This window comes from Saimiri boliviensis, chromosome 1 (assembly GCF_048565385.1).
Source record: "Saimiri boliviensis isolate mSaiBol1 chromosome 1, mSaiBol1.pri, whole genome shotgun sequence".
Classification (NCBI taxonomy): Eukaryota; Metazoa; Chordata; class Mammalia; order Primates; family Cebidae; genus Saimiri; species Saimiri boliviensis.
This window is the reverse complement of record NC_133449.1, coordinates 107,713,260-107,731,411: the sequence shown is the minus strand read 5'-3', so window position 1 is coordinate 107,731,411 and position 18,152 is coordinate 107,713,260. Positions and strand designations below refer to the sequence as shown.

The 18,152-nt window shown below is 35.1% G+C and overlaps 1 long non-coding RNA gene across 2 annotated transcripts in view; it reads left to right on the top strand.

Annotated features, from left to right (window-relative positions):
* The window catches only part of LOC141585052 (uncharacterized), a 64,966-nt gene that overhangs the window by 29,329 nt on the left and 17,485 nt on the right, over nucleotides 1-18,152 (top strand). For both annotated transcript variants that reach the window (XR_012518322.1, XR_012518321.1), the window contains exon 5: nucleotides 9,413-9,524. This is a non-coding gene — a long non-coding RNA (uncharacterized LOC141585052). The remainder of the gene's footprint in view (nucleotides 1-9,412; nucleotides 9,525-18,152) is intronic.

Here is an 18,152-nt window from a genome sequence, read left to right as displayed (position 1 = left end):
TCTCATTACTATAAAGAAATACCTGAGACTGGGTAATTTATAAAGAAAAGAGGATTACTTAGCTCACAGTACTGCAGGCTTATACAGGAAGCATGACACTGGCATCTGCTTGGTTTCTGGGGAGATCTCAAGAAAATTATAATCATGGGAAAGGCAAAGTAGGAGCAGCACATCATATGGACGGAAGAGGAGCAAGAGAGCAAGGGTGATAAGCTACACACTTTTAAATGACCAGATCACATGATAACTCACTATTATAACAGAACCAATGGGGATGGTGCTAAACCATTCATGAGAAATCTGCCCTTGTGAGCAAGTTATCCCTCACCAGTCCCCATCTCCAACATTGGGGATTACATTTCAGTATGAGATTTGGGTGGGGACAGTTCCAAACCATATCATTATCAATGTATCTTTGTATGCATGTATGTATCTTTCTGTCTGCCAATCTCTCTATCTCTATACCTATATAATACCTTGAGAAAGTAAGTCTGTATCTTATTTTCATGTTGGCATATCTTGCTCAAGTAATATAAAGTGCCAACCACAAGTGAAAATCAACCTCAGGATCATGTCCACTGCATAGAATAAAGACAAAAGAAGAAGGATGTGTATAAGAAATCTGAAATAATTTATGAGTATAGGACAAGGTAGTATTTCTAGGAACAACATTTTACATAACAGTAGGAATCCTGTTATAAGCTTGTATAACTTCATGGAAGAAATGGAGAAAACAGGGAAAAGTAAAATTAATCGTACAATTCAGTTATATTTTAACACTGGATTTACACCTTATTCGGATTAATCAGTTCTTAGTATTTCCTCAGAAGAAGGAATCTTAGGAAAATTTGAGATGCCCCAGAATCAACTTATTTGAATTATAGTTTAGTTAATGACTTTTGGAATTTAAAAAAAACAGGCTGATCATATTGATAAATGTGTTATAGTTATTTTGTGGGTTTTCTTTCTTTCTTTCTTTCTTTTTTTTTTTTTTTGTTACCTAATAAAACTTGTATCTGCCTGGGAAAATAGAAAAAAGGTAGGTATGTAAAAATATGTGTGGGGAATAGTCAGAGAACATGAGTGATTTAGCACGACATCATGTATGTTTCAAGTCTAACCTAATTTATGAAGCCCACCAATGATCCAAGTTCTTTCACCTCCCTCCTGAATTTTTCTTCTCAGAAATCATTGTGTATCTTTAGAAGGCTGGATCTGTCTTCTGGCATTACCAAAGACCTCAAGAAATGCTTGTGAATTTCTTAAACCTGTACTGATTCTTAATAAGCTAGGTCACCTGATTTATTTTATAATCCTACTTAGTCCTTCCAAACCCTATTCAAACTCTTCCATTCATTTAAATTAATTTTTGGTAGGGGCCTATCTAATTATTCCATTTCCTCTGCACAGTATAGTGCTTTGCACATAATAGCTTCTCAGTAATATCTAAATAATTATGTTTTCTTGACTGCTAGAGATCCACAACTAGAGGCACCTGTATGCTGCTGTCCATCTCTGCACTCCTTAATATGGGTACCTTATTATGCCTTTGCCAATAGCAAAGATAAAAAGTTAGGTTTAGAGAGATTGCACAAAGTAACATGATTAACTAGTGGTTATGAACATGAGTTAAGCTTCATGCTTGTCCCACTGCCCCAGTGCCTTAAAAGTTCACAGACAATGAGTAAGTCATATTAGGGTCTTTATCCGTGCAAAGGGAAGAGTGCAGTAAAAGCTTTGAGAGTCTGTTCTTGCAATGACATTTGTACACTTCCACACAAGTGAACACTTAATTGACCTATCCTTCCTGTCCTGTAATGCATGAGCTACCATTTGAAAAGGGATTGAAATATCTGCAAAAAATGTTCTGAAACTATTCATGAGTTTCATGATTCTCTTAAAATATTGTTTCCAGATTTACATAGCCTTTTCCTAGTACAAAGAGTGAATTCCACATTGTTTCCTCTTATAATAAAACTAAAAAAATATTTCTTCCAAATGCTTCACAGCCTACCCTGTATACTCTGCTCTTTGATGTTGGATCTATTTTAGAGCTCATGGTAGGTAAGGCAGATGGAACCTTGCCTCATCTCCTTCCTGTCCCCATCAAGTTTCTTCCTGTAGGCTACAGAATGAACTAAAGGAAGTTGACTGCTTTATTTCTCACAACTAATGTGATTCATGATTCATGATGTATACTATTATCTTGGAAGAATGAAAATAGTTTGTTTTATTCACTATAAGAGTTGACAAAATCAATATTCATGGGAAATAATTATAGTTTTAAAGTATGTTGTATGTTACAGGTCCTTTTATAGGTGTTTCATATTTTTTGATGCTTAATATTCAGTACAAGCCTATGGTTGATATTAGTATTAACATTTTACAGTAAGAACACTGAAAACTAAAGTGATAACTACCACAGAGATAGCCAGTGGATTCAATTCAAAATGATCGGTATAAAATTAAGTTCTCCTTAATGACATTTCACTGGGCAATTTTTGTGGATGCCTTTAAACTCTTGTAGCAACATGATAAAGCTGAGAAAGGAATAGCTTCTGAGGCATGCTATCTAGCATAGGATAGGGAAAGGAGTAGACTTTGAAGACAGATCATCTGGGTTAAAATCCTGGCTCCATTATTTACAGCTATGTCACTGTAAAGTACTCTTTGCCTCAACTTCCTTATTTGTAAAATAGAAGCAATGATAATATGTATTATGAGAATTAAATAAACAGTGGTGAGCACAGTACAGGAGGTACTATATGTATTTGTTTTCTCTCACACCTTACCCCAGGCACTCCCTATGCAAGAAATACCTTACCATTGAGTTTTATGAAGAATATAACATCTTGAATAAAAAAACAAGATTCAATACCCTAGATCCTGCCGTATACACATATGCATTCAGTTTAACAAGAAGCAGTGGAACATGTCTATTCTGTCTTTTTTTGGACTTCCTGTCTGGTGGTTTAATTACAAGGATAGAGGATAAATTTAGAGATGAGAATACATATATATATATAAATGCATAAATGTTTGGTCTGAGATTTTTGAGTAGGTATATGGTTTTCAACCATCACTGTCTGCACATAAAATAACACAGAATTTAAGCATTATGCAACCCTAATTGTGAATTGGGAAAGAAGTAGATTTTTTTTCTTTTTCAAAATACTCTCTTTATGTCTCTGAGTTTCTAAAAATCTTAGGTAATTTTCCCCCCTTTGGCATCTTGTCATATCTTGAAGGTCAGGCTGACAGCAATGGACAAGCTCAATTTCTTTCTGATTTCCCAAGAAGATTCATTGATATACTTTTTTTCTGTAGTGTGTCATTAGGTCTCTTATATTAATAATAGAATACAGATCATCTGCAATTCTGATTATTAGTCAATCTTAAAAAATGAGGGATTCATTTAACTAGTACTGAAGAACAAATTTAAAATTCCCTAGCAATTCATTTCTCCCAGGTTATAGGATAGATTAAGCAGCACTGAATGTGAAATAAGCCTGAATTCTTAATGCATAGGGGAACACATTAAGAACTACCTATAGGTAGCTTAAAACATAAAAAGATAAATTTTAAAATTATAATTAAGTATATATTACATCTTGAGATTCTATCAACTGAATATTGTCTTAATGTCATATTTTTTGGAGAATATTTAAACAGATATACGTCTGTACATATTGATGGGTATATAGAATAATGAGTCATGCTTCTTAAATTAGGCCAAAATCAGTTCAAATCCTCACATTGACATTTACTAACAGCCAGATCTTGGGAGAATTGTTTATTTAACCTCTTTTTTTTTTTATCAGTTTCTTCATTTATAACAGCAAGAAAAATAATTTTAGGCTTAGAAAAACCTTTTTAAATATCTATAATTTGTTTCTTAGTCTACCTTAATCACTGACAATATCCCTTGATGGTGTATATGTATATTCAGCTATTCTATAAGAATGGAGTCGTAACATCTCATACATAGGCTTAATATTTGGAGCTTGGTCTCCAATCAAAAATATTTTCAGTTTTATATAAAAAGTGAAGTGTTTGGGCGAACTAAAAGAAAAATATTCATCCAAACAAAAAGGGATGATGCTTCTAACATCTTTTTGTCTAACTGATTTTTGCCTTTTATTGTTAATTATCTATCAAGTGCCTTTTACCTCCTTGCTGGGACCATCACATTCTGTTTATTTTAAAGTCCTTCCAGAAATGCTTAAGGATATAACAAACCCCACCTGATCACTGGAATTTAGAAGGGGTTGGATACACAATGCCGACGTCCAGCATGATCAATGCATCTCTTTCTGACTTGTCCAAAACTCCAATTTGCTTTTTGCATATAATTTTACTAAAAAAAAAAAAGAATTGAAGTTTGACCTGTTTCTATGTTAATATCTATTAGCTTGTCAGTAATTCCTCTTGAAAAATACTGCATTTTAATTCATTCCCAGAGGCTATGCTACCCAAGAGAAAATTTTTGTAGAATATGATCATTTCTGAACCAAAATGTTGATTCCCAATTGCTACTGTTTAATTTTCAGTTAGAATTGAGGCCATCTGGTAGAAATAATCATTGTTAACAAATTCATTAATCTGGATTAACTATTGAAAACCCTAGTTTATTTCATGGATCTCCCTTGTGTATATAGGAACATTTAATGATGACCATTGGGTTATGACATATTTGAACTCCTGCAATTAGGTGTAACACCATTTATTTAAATAAAATTATGGGCCATATCTATTTTAGATATTCACTATCTTTCAGCTTCTCTAAAATCTGGCTATTTTCTTGTAATAATAAATTACAGAGTAAGAAAAAATAAGATTAGTAACTGACAAAAGAATGCGTAACAACGAAAAAATGAGTGACACTAATACTAATAACATGCAGCAGTTGCAAAGCATCTTCTATGTGATAAACACTGGGTTACACACTCTATGTCAGATACCTCATTTAATCTTCACAAATAGCATATAAATTTGAAATAGTAATTGTGTTTCCATATGACTAATGAAAAAACTGAGGTCAGAGGGGTTACGGGCTAACCTACTCAAGACTGTAATTGCAATACCAGACAGATGTGTGTGATGTATCAAAGTGGGCAGAGCTGGGCCTCAAGGAATCTGTTTTGTGTCATGTCATAACACATGCTTCTAACCTTTACTATGGATTTGGCACAGTCTCTGTATCTTAGTATCACTCATTGACTATTTTAGTCCTGGACAGAAGCACCCACTTGACAGGTGCTGTGGGGAATTTCTTCCCATGGCACACTTAGGGCTCATCATAACAAAGTGGAGTCTCATAAATGTGAAATTGTGTTATAGTTAGTTCCTACAGGAACTGCATTTGGTCAAGTCATCTTTGTTCAAATATTCAATTATATTTTTTATTTGATCAACATGTGTGAGTTTTGCATACATACACACACACACACACATATATATACACACACACATATACACACTGGCTAGATTTAAATAAGCACTGATTTTTAGCACAGTATTGGTCTAGAATCACCACTTGTTTTTATTATGAAAGAAAAATTTACAGAGAAGTTTTATCTTCATAACTCTGTTGATGTGAATCATATTTTGATTATAATATCAAAATTTAGGTAGTTAGTGTCTACAATCATGTTGTAATATACTTAGATTTTTACAAGATATTTATATTCTGTCATCTTGAACTGCATAACTGAGAATAAATTTATATCATGTAATGCTTTTATGAAATATTCTTTCATTTTTTTAAATGAAGAGCAATCATTGTCATTTTTTAAACACATAATTTCACATTGTATCATGCACATTAGAAATTTGGCCTATACTGTGTTAACGTCAAAAAATAATGAATAAATTAATCTCAGCCTGTGTATGTGTGTGTGTGTGTGTGTGTGTGTGTGTGTGTATGTGTATGTGTGTAAAACAATAATTGTTTAGGTCAAAAAAATTCTAGAAGTCAATGACAAGAACTGTGTCTTAATCATTTTTGTTCTGGCAAAACATTGACATACATATCCTCCCGAATAGAAAGATTTGGCAGCATATACTGCTATTTTGCCTCTTCTTTTAAGGCTGAAATATTTGTATTAAGTTTTCATTTGCAAGCAGTGAGAAACCATCAGTTACCTCAAAAAGAAAGAAGTTCAATAGAAGGATATCAGCAAATGCACAGGGAGGCGAGTGAACCAGAGGAGGCTGGCTAAGAGCAAATAAAGATCCCATCCTGGCTTCTAGCTCTGCCTTTCAACTTAAGAAAGGGATGCTGCTGCCTCCACTTCAAAATAAATGCTGAAGCGTCTACACCTTTCTCATTACTCAGGGAAGATTATAAGACCTGAGCAAAAACATTGACTGGTCACGTTTTAGTTACCAAAAAAAGTGGGAGGAGAGACTACTGGGCATTTTTATTTCTGGGTTTGGAGCAGCAGAAACAAAAGAGGTGGCAAATGTCTCCTGGGAAATAATTAAATGGGGTTGATCATCCACTGATTTCAGTGAAGAGTTATTTTCACTACTAGAATAGGCTCCTTTTGGAGGGTGAAAGCAAAAATAAATAAGGCCAGAAAAACTATTCAAACATATATTTTTTGTTTCAGTTACTGTAACTTTGATATCAAAACCATAACCGTTCCCTAGTGAAAATGAGAATGTTCAAACTACCTAGCACTTTTTAGGTAGAAGAGGTTGTCTGTCCAAGTGGTTAGTGAGCTAAATGAATGGAACAGATTTATCATAATAACTTAAAATCTTCTTCACACTTGTATTCTTGGGACTTACAAGACAAATAGAAAACAAAATCACACTTTTAAATTATCTGTGGATCTCTTTTCAAATTTGACAGCTGATTTCTTATGTTTCAATAAAAACTGAAGTCATAACCAAATTTTCTAACATAGATGTTGCAGTCATTTCTGCCCAGCCACACTCTTCCTAAAGGAAAAAAACCAACCAACCAACCAAACAACCAAACAAACAAACAAAACAGTGAATCTGATAAAATCTTATAGGTGTGACCACATAAACAATACATGATTTTAAAAACATAGGAAATTCTTACACAAATGGTCAATTGAACTGAATGTCTGGAGTGATGAGATGAAACGTACCAGGGCTTTTCACCTATGAATGAAGTTTTAACACATCAACTTGACATCAGTTTGACTTGTGCATTTTACTAACACTTTGGTTGTTTAAGCATTTTCATAGTTATACCACAATTGCCTTTTTCTCTCAATATAATAAAATAATAATGATTGTACCCACCACCAACATTAACATGGCTTTGTGAAATCAAACACTTTAAACCAATGATTTATTTTGTCTTTATAATGACATGATATCAGCTTTTTAAAATGTTCTTTTTATTTTATCTGCTGGACTCTCATTATATTATTTAATCATAATGGGGATAGTGACTATCCCTGCACAGTCTCTAAGCCAGTGATTAGTAACACATAAATCTCTATTGAATGAAATCTGATGAAGAAACCATTTATTATGTAATGCTAGATTAAAAGCAAGATGTAACAAGTTACATAGAAGAAGTCAGTCAAGAATGAATACATCCTATATAATTCAATTTTATGAAGTTCAAGAACAAGAAAAATTTATGTAGGTGATAGATATCAGTTCATCTCTGGAAGGAGTTTTGACTGGAAAGGGCAAGAGGAAGCCTTTTAGGGTACTGCAAATGTTCTTATCTTGTATTATATGCATATTAAGTTCTACCTAAAAATAAATCATAAAACAATATGTATGTAGAATTACTGAAAACTTTTAAATATATGTGTGGGAGTATTTAATTAATTTGGAAAACATTCAAAATAAAGATCTTTTTTTCTGAAGATGCTGTAATTATATCTTTATGTCATATATGTTATAATTTTGTTATGATTATGTATATATTTAATAAGTGAAGCCAAAAGTTTTATCACTGTATTACAATACCTATGAAGTCTGATGCAGAGTTTATGCTCAAGAAAAATAAATACAATTTTTTTGACCAGGAATAGAGCTGTTATTCTGAGTCAAAGGTTTTGAGCAGAAACAGATATTTAAGCTCACTTCATATATTTGTGTTTTAGATGAATGTCTACTTTCTTCTCCATAGCACTCTTAGTGCCTAGAATAGTTCTAAACACAGAGTGGGATGCCTATTAAATATCTGTTAAATGAGTGAATGAATCTGATGCATGCTAAAACCTTACAATGGGCTTAAGTATCACTTGAAGCAGAACTCAAGTGTCCTCTACCTGTGATGAAATTGTGTTTATCTCTCCCCAGATAGGTCGTGAATAAGCAATGAGGCATTCTCTTAAGGAAAAGCCCTCCTAGTTTCAATAGCAAGTCATATAGTATAGCAGGAAAAAGGGATGGGATTTAACGTCTGGCAGATTCATTTGAAACCCCGATCTTGTCACATTGTCTTTTTGTTTGCCTGACTACCCAAATATTCAAGCCCAGTTTTCTTCATCTGCAAAAGAGAAATGTTTCTGAAATTGAAGTAGATAATAAAAGTCAGCTTCTACTAAGCATTCACTATGTACATTCTCTGTGCTAAAAACATTGCATATGTTACCATATTGCTTGTATGCAAAGTATCCGAATTACTTAGCACAAAGCTCAATATAAATACGTTTCTTTTCTATGGCAATTCAATTCTTAAAATCATTCTAACGACTTTCTATATATTTTCTCTAATTTATTTTCTTTGAGTTTTGTAAATTATTTTAGATTGTACTTTGTTAGTATTTACCTAAAGACTTTAAATTTCTTAAAGGAATGAACCATTTGCTCTCTGAGTTGTATAAGGTTCATTGAATTACCAAATCTTAGCATGGCCATTGGTGACATGTAATCTTTCTTACAATAAATGCAGTATTTCTCTAATGAAGAGTCATTTGATGGATTTAGGATACAAATTATTTTTTGAGACAGGGTCTTGCTGTGTTGTCCAGGCTGGTCTTGAAATTCTGGACTTAAGCTACCCACCTGCCTCAGTCTCCTGAGTATCTGGGACACAGGCACACCCCACCGTGTCCGTTGGCTCTATGATACTTTGAGTGAAGTGGAGTTATTCTCTTTTGATATGCCAAGTTCCATTTTTTGACAACTTTGTGCCTTCCACTCTTATATCATTCTTTTATCTGAAATGGCATAGTTCTCTGACAAGCTGGAGGTGGTTGCATATAAAAATACCCATAAATTGATCATAAAAATAACAAGTAGGGTAGTGATAGCTCTATTCTATAAATTAAAACTTTGTAGGGAGTGGTATATTCAATTTAAGAGTTTTGACTCAGAGAAGGGTAAACATAGCAGAATCTGGAATAGGTTCTGATAGGAAATAGGAGTGGTTGATTAAAAGAAAGTAAAATAATTTCTTCACTTCCAGGGATGTGTGCCAACATAGGAGACATCTTGGCTAAGAAAGTGGAGAAGTGACATTTGCAGAGAAGATGCCCTGGAAGAGAAAGTCAAACACAGACAGAGGCTCCTCCTTGAACGTAGGTTTGAGAAAGGTGTCGGGTTAAGTGGATGGATTCAGGGACTCTAATCACATTAACAGTGCCAAAACAAATAGGAACTAATGTCACTTGAGTTTCTCTATAGTGAGAGAACTATATCAGTTCCTTGTGGAGTGTATGCCGTGTGTCAGGTTCTCTGCTAGGCATTTGGAGGAGTTATTTCATTTAGTATTCAGAGCAGCCTCCGTGTTAGGAATCATTATCCCTGATGAAGAAGCAGAGGCTGAGGGAGATGAGGTGGAGGAAAGGAGAGAAAAAGGCATAAAAACTTTCCTCCTTTGGAAGACAAATGAGAATGAAGCATAAGCTTTTAAAAAGTACTGAGATTTCTCTCTACACCCCCTCCCAGCTTTTTTTAATGTCCTCAAAAGGCTGGGATTAGGAATCCTCCCACAGCCCATGTCTCCTGAGAACTTACATAGCACTGCTTCTGATTAAACTAACAGATTAGACCCAGTGGCATAAGGCACAGCTTCTCTCCTTTGAGAAAGAGCAAGTAAGAATGAAGTGTTAGATTGCAAAGCTAATTATACATTCTCTTCAAGTGTCAACCATCTGTTGCAATTGTTTAAAAAGCAGACATAAGTCAACTGTTGGGGAGGGATGTTTACTGTTGTGAACACACAGGAAGCTTCAACACCCATGGAGAACCCTTGATCTATCACGTGCCTGTAGGCTGCAGTGAGATACTGCTGATGTCTTGGGAAACCCACCTTTTCAAGAGAGGGTAAGTGATAGCTGCAGGTGCCGAAGATTAAGAACCAGTCACAGAGACTCCTTCAGCACTGGAAAAAACCTTAATTATTATGTGATCCACACTCAGTGTATAGATGGGAAAACAGAGACAGAGTGAAAACAAGGTACTACCTATTACTTATAATCTTACAATTTTCTGCAGAAATTTTGTGTTTACACATAAAGCCCTCTCTAAAGGGAGGGGTGGAACACTATTTTCTTTCTCTGTACTTCATGTATAGTATGATAATGCAAAAAAAAAAATGGAAAGTTCTTCTCAACATTGGGGAGTCAACAAAAAGAAGGAAGTTGTTCAAGGGTGTGCTGCTAGTGATGGCCAGGGCCATTTGTGAAATGTTATAAAAATATAATCAGTTGTAGTGTGGATGAAGGTCAGGATGCACAGAGAAAGTAGCACATTACCTCCTACACCAGAGCCATGCTGTTCTTTCCCTTATCAACTTATTTATTGAATAAGCTGAAAGTGCTACCAAACTGAGGCTGCTGCCCATAATTCTCTTTGTTAAAAACAACTGGAATGAGACTGAAAGTTATTTTCACTTACATAATGGCAGTCAGTTGACACCCAGCAATAAAGAACACTAACTCAAACCAGAAAAAATATTTTCTTCTGTTTCCTTCTATTTCTGTGTGAATAATGACGTCTTTCTGATACAAGCAAATTTTGACTTTTTGTATGAATGAATAAATTTAGTCTCTGAGACAATCAAGGGGAAGTTATTATAGACATCATGGGCAGGACTGCCTCCAGCCCAGTTGCACTGGAGTCCACAATCACCCTGTGGAGGTGGGAAGCATTCTCTTGCCTCCCTGGCTTCACTCACCAGAGTTGTGCGTTTTACTATCAGCATGTCACAGTGCATCCAGTTAGTTATCTTTCATTGATCTGAATGAAAGATAACTTTCATGTTTCTTTGTATAATTCTATAATTTTCTTCTAGTTTTGCCATTACTAGCAGCATGGCCCTGGACAGCTTGCTTCTCTTTTTGTTAATGTTCCAATGCTGAGAAGAACTTTCCTCTTCTCTTTTCTATGAAAAATTACAAATTCCCTTCACTTGTTCCTCATGAGATTTACTGTCCAGACCCTGGGACTGTTTTCTGTGGAAGCATTCCAGGTGTCAGTGACTTGTGAAAATAACATACTCAGACTTAGCGAATGGAATTTGCGAAAAATAAATAGTGGTTCTAATAACACCTCGCCACTGCGTTCCCATTTAATTGAATCATACTCAGGGAGCAAGGTAAGAAATAAGAAGTGATTTCACATTAATTACTTTTCCTTGAAACTGGACACAATTTTAACTCAGGACTTCAGTTGGCTGCTGAGTCTGTCGTTTACAATTTCCCCCCTATTTTCATCTTTAAGTCTTGAACATTAGGCCCTGGGTCAACCTGACTACAATTTTTCAGCCTCATGCTTAGTCATTTGCAGCCATTTCCACAACTTTTTCAAAGAGAGTGAAATGTATCCTACTTTTTAATCTCAGATGTGGCTGATGAAGCACAGTAGAAGTTACATTCTTATCCACCTTTGAAATCAGGTAGGTGATCTTTCTTGTCAAGAGGAGAGGTCACTGAGATTCATACAAGGACAACTTTAAAGTGACTAAATAATACAGCTCCCTTTTGGGGTTTGGGGTAGATCTTTCAATGGGACTTAACTAAACATTAGGTATCTTCTTACAGCTTGGAGAGAAAATAAATGAGAAAAGAAATTATTGCAAGAAAAGTCACTGATTTTCTTCAGTTGATTGTTTTCACATTTAGTTCTAATATCAGAGGTGCTGTGGCTATGTTAACCTCACGACTATTTTTACCCCGTTTTCTTTACTGTTCTTACAATGTGAGGACCATATCGTTTCTTCATACAAATGTTAGTCAAATGACCACCTCACTCCCTCACCCAAGGAAGGCTACCATCAGTCACTATCCTTTTAATATCAAGGAAAATAAAACTATCAATGTATCTTATTTATTTAGTATTCATTTATTTGTAAACTACCCCCTAAAGATTTAAAGTGCATTTTAACAACAAAAAGCATATAATAAAATAATAAAAACAAAATGAGAGTAAGAAAACAGGGCTAAGGGGAAATATTATTGAGGATAGAAATTCAAAATCATGGGGAAAAACGTAATTAAATGTTCTTTCACATTATGGCCCCTTTCTCACCTACCAGTTGCCCCCAATTTTCTTGAAAACTAAGCATAATAATTCATATAGTTTTCATTATAAACAGGAACAATATAATTGTATTATCTTGAGTGTTTTAATCCAGATCTTTATTATAGTTGATGTGCAATGTCCTGGTTTTATTTTGCACTCTTTATATTAGAGTGAAGATATATTACAGTTAATGTTAAGAGTAGTTTGTGTTTCAGTAAAAATACGTAATATGAAAAATACAACACACAGGAGTGAATAGGAATGAGAGAATGCTTGTAGCTCAAATCTATGTATAACTAAATTTCTCCAGATACCCTCAACAGTAGCATTTGTTCTTAGCAATGTGATGCAATACGAAAGGGAGGACTCACAAAATAATGTCACCACTAAGTTCAGATGAGTATGACAGTCTAATTGCCCCATCTAGGGCAATGTGACCTTCACGTACTGAGTTAGTCTTGCTGCAGACTAGAAACTCAAAGAACCCCAAGTAAGGAGTGACTACCCTCCTTTTGATCTTGCTCCTCGGTTTGAGTAACTGGGATTTGGTCTTTTCTGATATTCTGGCCAAAAACTGGGTCACTGACTTAAAACAATGTCTAGTTATCCCTTCTCCTAACTGGAAGATATGTTTTGCTTTTGTCATACTTCTTAGGCATTCTATTTCTTGCCTTAAATCCTGTTCCTGTGGTTTGTCATCTGCCTTGACCTTTGCCATGAGTGTTCTTGATATAATACCATCCAGATCAATTAATCTGCTTAGTAGCTATAGTACTGACTTCTGTTTTTGGCCTCCTCCTAGGATATTTGAGGAATAGTTTGGTCTGCAGGTCTCTACTCCTAACCATCTGAATTATACAAATGTCAACCCAGTTAAATTCTGGTAATAAATGTTCATCTCTGGATAATTTTCCTTTAATCAATCATTAGAATCATTGCTTTAAAAAATGGTTCTGACTATATATAGGTGTTTTTCCCAGAGCTCTTCCTTAGTAAGCTAGGATGTTACGACAGTTCTTTGTTTTCTTTCTTTCCTTATAAAATTGCTAATACTAGTAACTCTGTTTTACAAGTGATAACAATGACAAACAGAAAGCTTATGCTACTTGCCCAGGGTCACAGAATTAGTCAATGACAGATATGTACTTGTACATTTCTTCTACTTTCTTTCTTAAGGGCCAATGTTATGCAAATATTTTAATATAGTGTGTCTGTTTAAAAGTATGATTGTTATGAATTCAAACTGATATATTTCAAACTAGTAAGTAGCTTTATATTTCAAAGGTAAAATCTAAAATCATCTGGCTCAAATATGTTGTATCTTAATGCTCAAAGCCTTTGTGTTGAAAATGTTAAATTTTATGTTCAGTTATAGGGAAGATCCTAGAGAAGGATTCAATGGGATACCTTTTCTACAAGTTTTATTTGAAGGTCTGATGTTGCATTTTATTTCTCTTTAAGTTTTTTATTTTATTTTATTTTTATTTATTTATTTTTAGACAGGGTTTCACCATGATGGTCAGGCTGATCTTGAACTCGTGAACTCAGGTGATCCACCCACCGCAGCCTCTCAAAGTGCTAGGATAACAGGCGTGAGCCACCACGCCCAGTAAGTTATTTTTTTAAATTAATAGATTTAGGTGTACAAGTGGTTTTCAGTGGTGTGAATAAACTGTATGGTGATGAAGTCTGGGCTGTTAATGTAGCCTTCACCTGAATGGTGTACATTGTTCCCAAACGGTAGTTTTTTAAATCTCAGAACCTCCTCCACCCTCCTTGATTCTGAGTCTCTAATGGCAATTACACCACTCCATGTGCCTCTGTCTATGCACTGCTTAGCTTCCACTAATCAGTGAGATCATGTGGTAACTGGTTGTTCATTCCTGAGTTACTTCACATAGGATAATAACCTCCATCCAGGTTGCTACAAAAGACATTATTTTGGTTCCAGTGAATGAGTAATGTTGGACACACAGTAACACAGTAGCTCACACCTGTAATCCCAGCACTTTGGGAAGCCAAGGTGATAGGACTGCTTGAGCCCAGGAGTACGAGAGCAGGCTGGGCAACATAGTGAGACCCCATATCTAAAAAAAGGTAGCCAGTCATGGTGGTGCACTTATAGTCCCAGCTACTGGAGAGGCTGAGGCAGAAGGATTGGTTGAGCCTGGGAGGCAAAAGTTGCAACGAGCCGAGCCTGTGGCACTGCATATCAGCCTGAGTGACAAAGGGAGACCTTGTCCAAAAAAAAAAAATTAAAAAATTAGAAAAGAATGAATGGTCTTCTATGGTATACATATACCACGTTTTCTTTATCGGCTCCTTCGCTAAAGTTAGATTGGTTCCAAGACTTTGAAATTGTTAATTCTGCTGCTATAAACACACGAATGCAGATGTCTTTTTGATATAGTGACTTCTTTTCCTTTGGGTAGATGCCCAGTAGCAAGAATTGCTGGATTGAATGGTAGAGTTTTAGCACTGTGAAACTCCATCCTGTTTTCCACAGAGATTGTACTAATTTACCTTCCCAACCACAGTGTTCCCTTTTCACTGCATCCACATCAACATCTATTGTTTTTTGATTTTACTAATGTGCATTCTGAATGGGGTAAGGTGATAACTCATTATGGTTTTAAATTACATTTCTTTCATGATTAGTGATCTTGAACATTTTGTCTTATGTTTGTTGGACATTTGTATATCTTCTTTTAAAAAATGTCTTTTCATGTCATTTACGCATTTTTTAAATGTATTACTTTTTTTCTCGCTGATGAGAGTTCCTGGGAGGCAAAAGTTGCAACAAGCCGAGCCTGTGGCACTAGTAGATTCATGGTACTACTAGTCGTTTTTCAGATGTATAGTTTGCAAATATTTTCTTCCCTTCTGTAGGTTGGCTATTTACTCTGTTGATTATTTATTTTGCTGCACAGAAGCCTTTTTACTTGACTAAGTCTTATTTATTTTTATTTTTGTTGGATTTGCTCTCAGAGTCTTAGCCATAAATTCTTTCTTATGCCAATGTCCAGAGAAGTTTTTATTTTTTAATAAATTTTCTTTTAAAATGTTTATCGTTTTGGTCTTATACTTAAGTCTTTAATCCACCTTGAGTTAATTTTTGTATATGGTGAGACACAGGGATGAAATTTCATTCTTCTGCATGCAGCTATCCAATTTTCCCAGCACCATTTATTGAATAGAGTGTTTTCTCTCTAGTAGATATTTTTGTCTGCTTTGCTGAAGATTAGTTAGTTGTGTGCATTTTGCTTTATTTTTGGTTTCTCTATTCTCTTCCATTGGCCTATGTGTCTAATTTCACACCAGCAGCATGCCCTCTTGCTTACTATAGACTTGTTGGGTTATATGACTTTAGGTAAAGTGATATACCCCTAGATTTGTTCTTTTTGCTAAAGATTGCTTTGGCTATTTGGGCTCTTTTTGGGTTCCATACAAATCTTAGATTGTTTTCTCTAGTTCTATGAATAATAAAATTGGTGTTTTGACAGGAATTACATTGAGTCTGTAGATTGCTTTGGGCAGTGTGGTCACTGGCCAGCTCTGTAGTGGGAGTGTGTATCGCCGAGACTGTCTCTCCTCTATTCAGGCTCTGGAGACTTACAGCTTTCTGTCTGACTCACAGTGCAAGTTGCTGCCCACTGCTGCTTTCAAAGTATTCAAAGTGTCTTTCACTATGTCTGTTGAGTTCCTGTCTTCTTCTTCGATAAAAGATCACCATGTAACTCTCTACACATCTTTCTTTTTCCAAGTGATGAGGCATGTTAACCAAGCCTCCAATCTGACATCATAAAAAAATGCATTTTATTTCTAATTCTAGTTTCTCTTTGTCTACTCTGTACCCTGCCCAGGGTTAGGCCCACATCAGAAAGATGTCTTTGGCACTCTCCCTCCTACAGTGAACAGCTAAATAACGAAAGTTTTTAAAGTGTGAAGACCCATCTCCGGCAAGTCTGTTTCATTCCTGAGGTCTGGGATTCTGCTTTTGTCTCCATGACCAAGATGCTAATTCATCTTTTACAGAGGAGAGCTCTATTCTGAAAACCTTGCAGTTAAATTTTAGTAGGACCAGTTATTTTGCCTAACTATAAAAACAGTTCCATTTCAGAAATAGAGGTTTCCTGCTATGGTTGAAATCCTGCTCTGAAGATAGTGCTATATAGAAGCATGGGATTTCACCATTTGACCTACTTTGTGTATTACTCCATGTTAGGGACGGTTCACGAATCGTGCAAGGCCCTAGAGGCTGGCAGGAGCTAGGAGAGGGAGGAAGGAGTGTTTTCTATCCTCAGCAATGTTTTGCTTCTCTCAGTAACTGGGATATGCCAGATCTAAAGTGAAGTCATCCAAGAAACCATCAACTCTCCATTTTCTTTATCACCTTAGGTATCAATTGTGCATTCTTTTATATATTCATCCACTCTCTTCATTTTCCTTTCTCTGACCTATAACTTATTTTCTTTTTCCATTTTAATACCAACAAAAATCCCCAAAACAAGTATATTTTTTAACCTTGAATCCTAGTAATTTTTGCTGCATTTCTTCCCTTGGTTTACTGCCAACTTCTTGAAAGCATAGTGGAAAACTTGAAGTTTCTGCATTCCTTCATGCCAACCACTCTGTTTAGCTGTGTCTTTCATTACCTGCTTAGAACCCCTCTGAATCTGTTCCTCAGGGCAGAGTCCTATATACTATTTGTCCTTAGAACAGAAACATTAATGCTATTAAGCCTTCTTAAAATGCCCTCTTGTTTGAAAATCTTACCAGGTATGGTTTCCTTGACATGATTGTTTTTTTCTTGTCTATTCCTGAAAATAAACAGTGGGTTTTCTGAACTCAGTAAGCGAAGTCTTGAGTTTAAATTTCTATTTATCAAGTTAGCAGCCGCATAATCTTGGACAATTTCTTTATATTCCCTAAGCTTCATTATATTCATTAAGTAAGCTTTCTATTAGCATCTATCACAATTATTTTTATAAAATATAAATGATATGATGCTTAGAAAATGCTTAGCATAGGATGTGTGAAATATGTATCACATGCTACCTGTTATCAATACAATTTTATTGCTACTATTGTTGTTACCATTATCAGTCTTCTTTACATTTCCCAAAATTATTCTTCTTTATTTAGATTTAGCTACCTCTTTTGTTGAATCTTGGCTCTTCATCTTGTATATATACCCTGGGTTATCTTTAACAAGTATGTATATCCTGGTAACTCTCAGTCTGTAACTTTGGTTTCATTTTATTCTATAAATTCTAAACTTTTATATGTGACAACCTAGTAGACAGCTCCTACGGCTCCTTGCACATGCAGCAGCAAAATGAATATATATATATGTATTTTAAAAAAACAAGAAACAAAGAACAAACATATAATAATAAGAGAATTATCATACATTTACTTTCCCACCTGTGTTAAAATTTGGGAAGCATCTGAGTCTCATTCCCATGCCTGTATCTTACTCACCTGTAGATTTTAACAATACAATTATGTAGATTTGAATAAACTAGACTATTTTTCCATCTTCATTCCTGGAGCATGAGTTCTTGTCTCAGCTGGCTTAGCACAAAGAGTTTATCAACTATTCACACCCTTCTGCATCCTCTATCTTACTTATGAGAGTAATTTTTTCCAAACTATAGTAAAAACCAAAAAATACATGA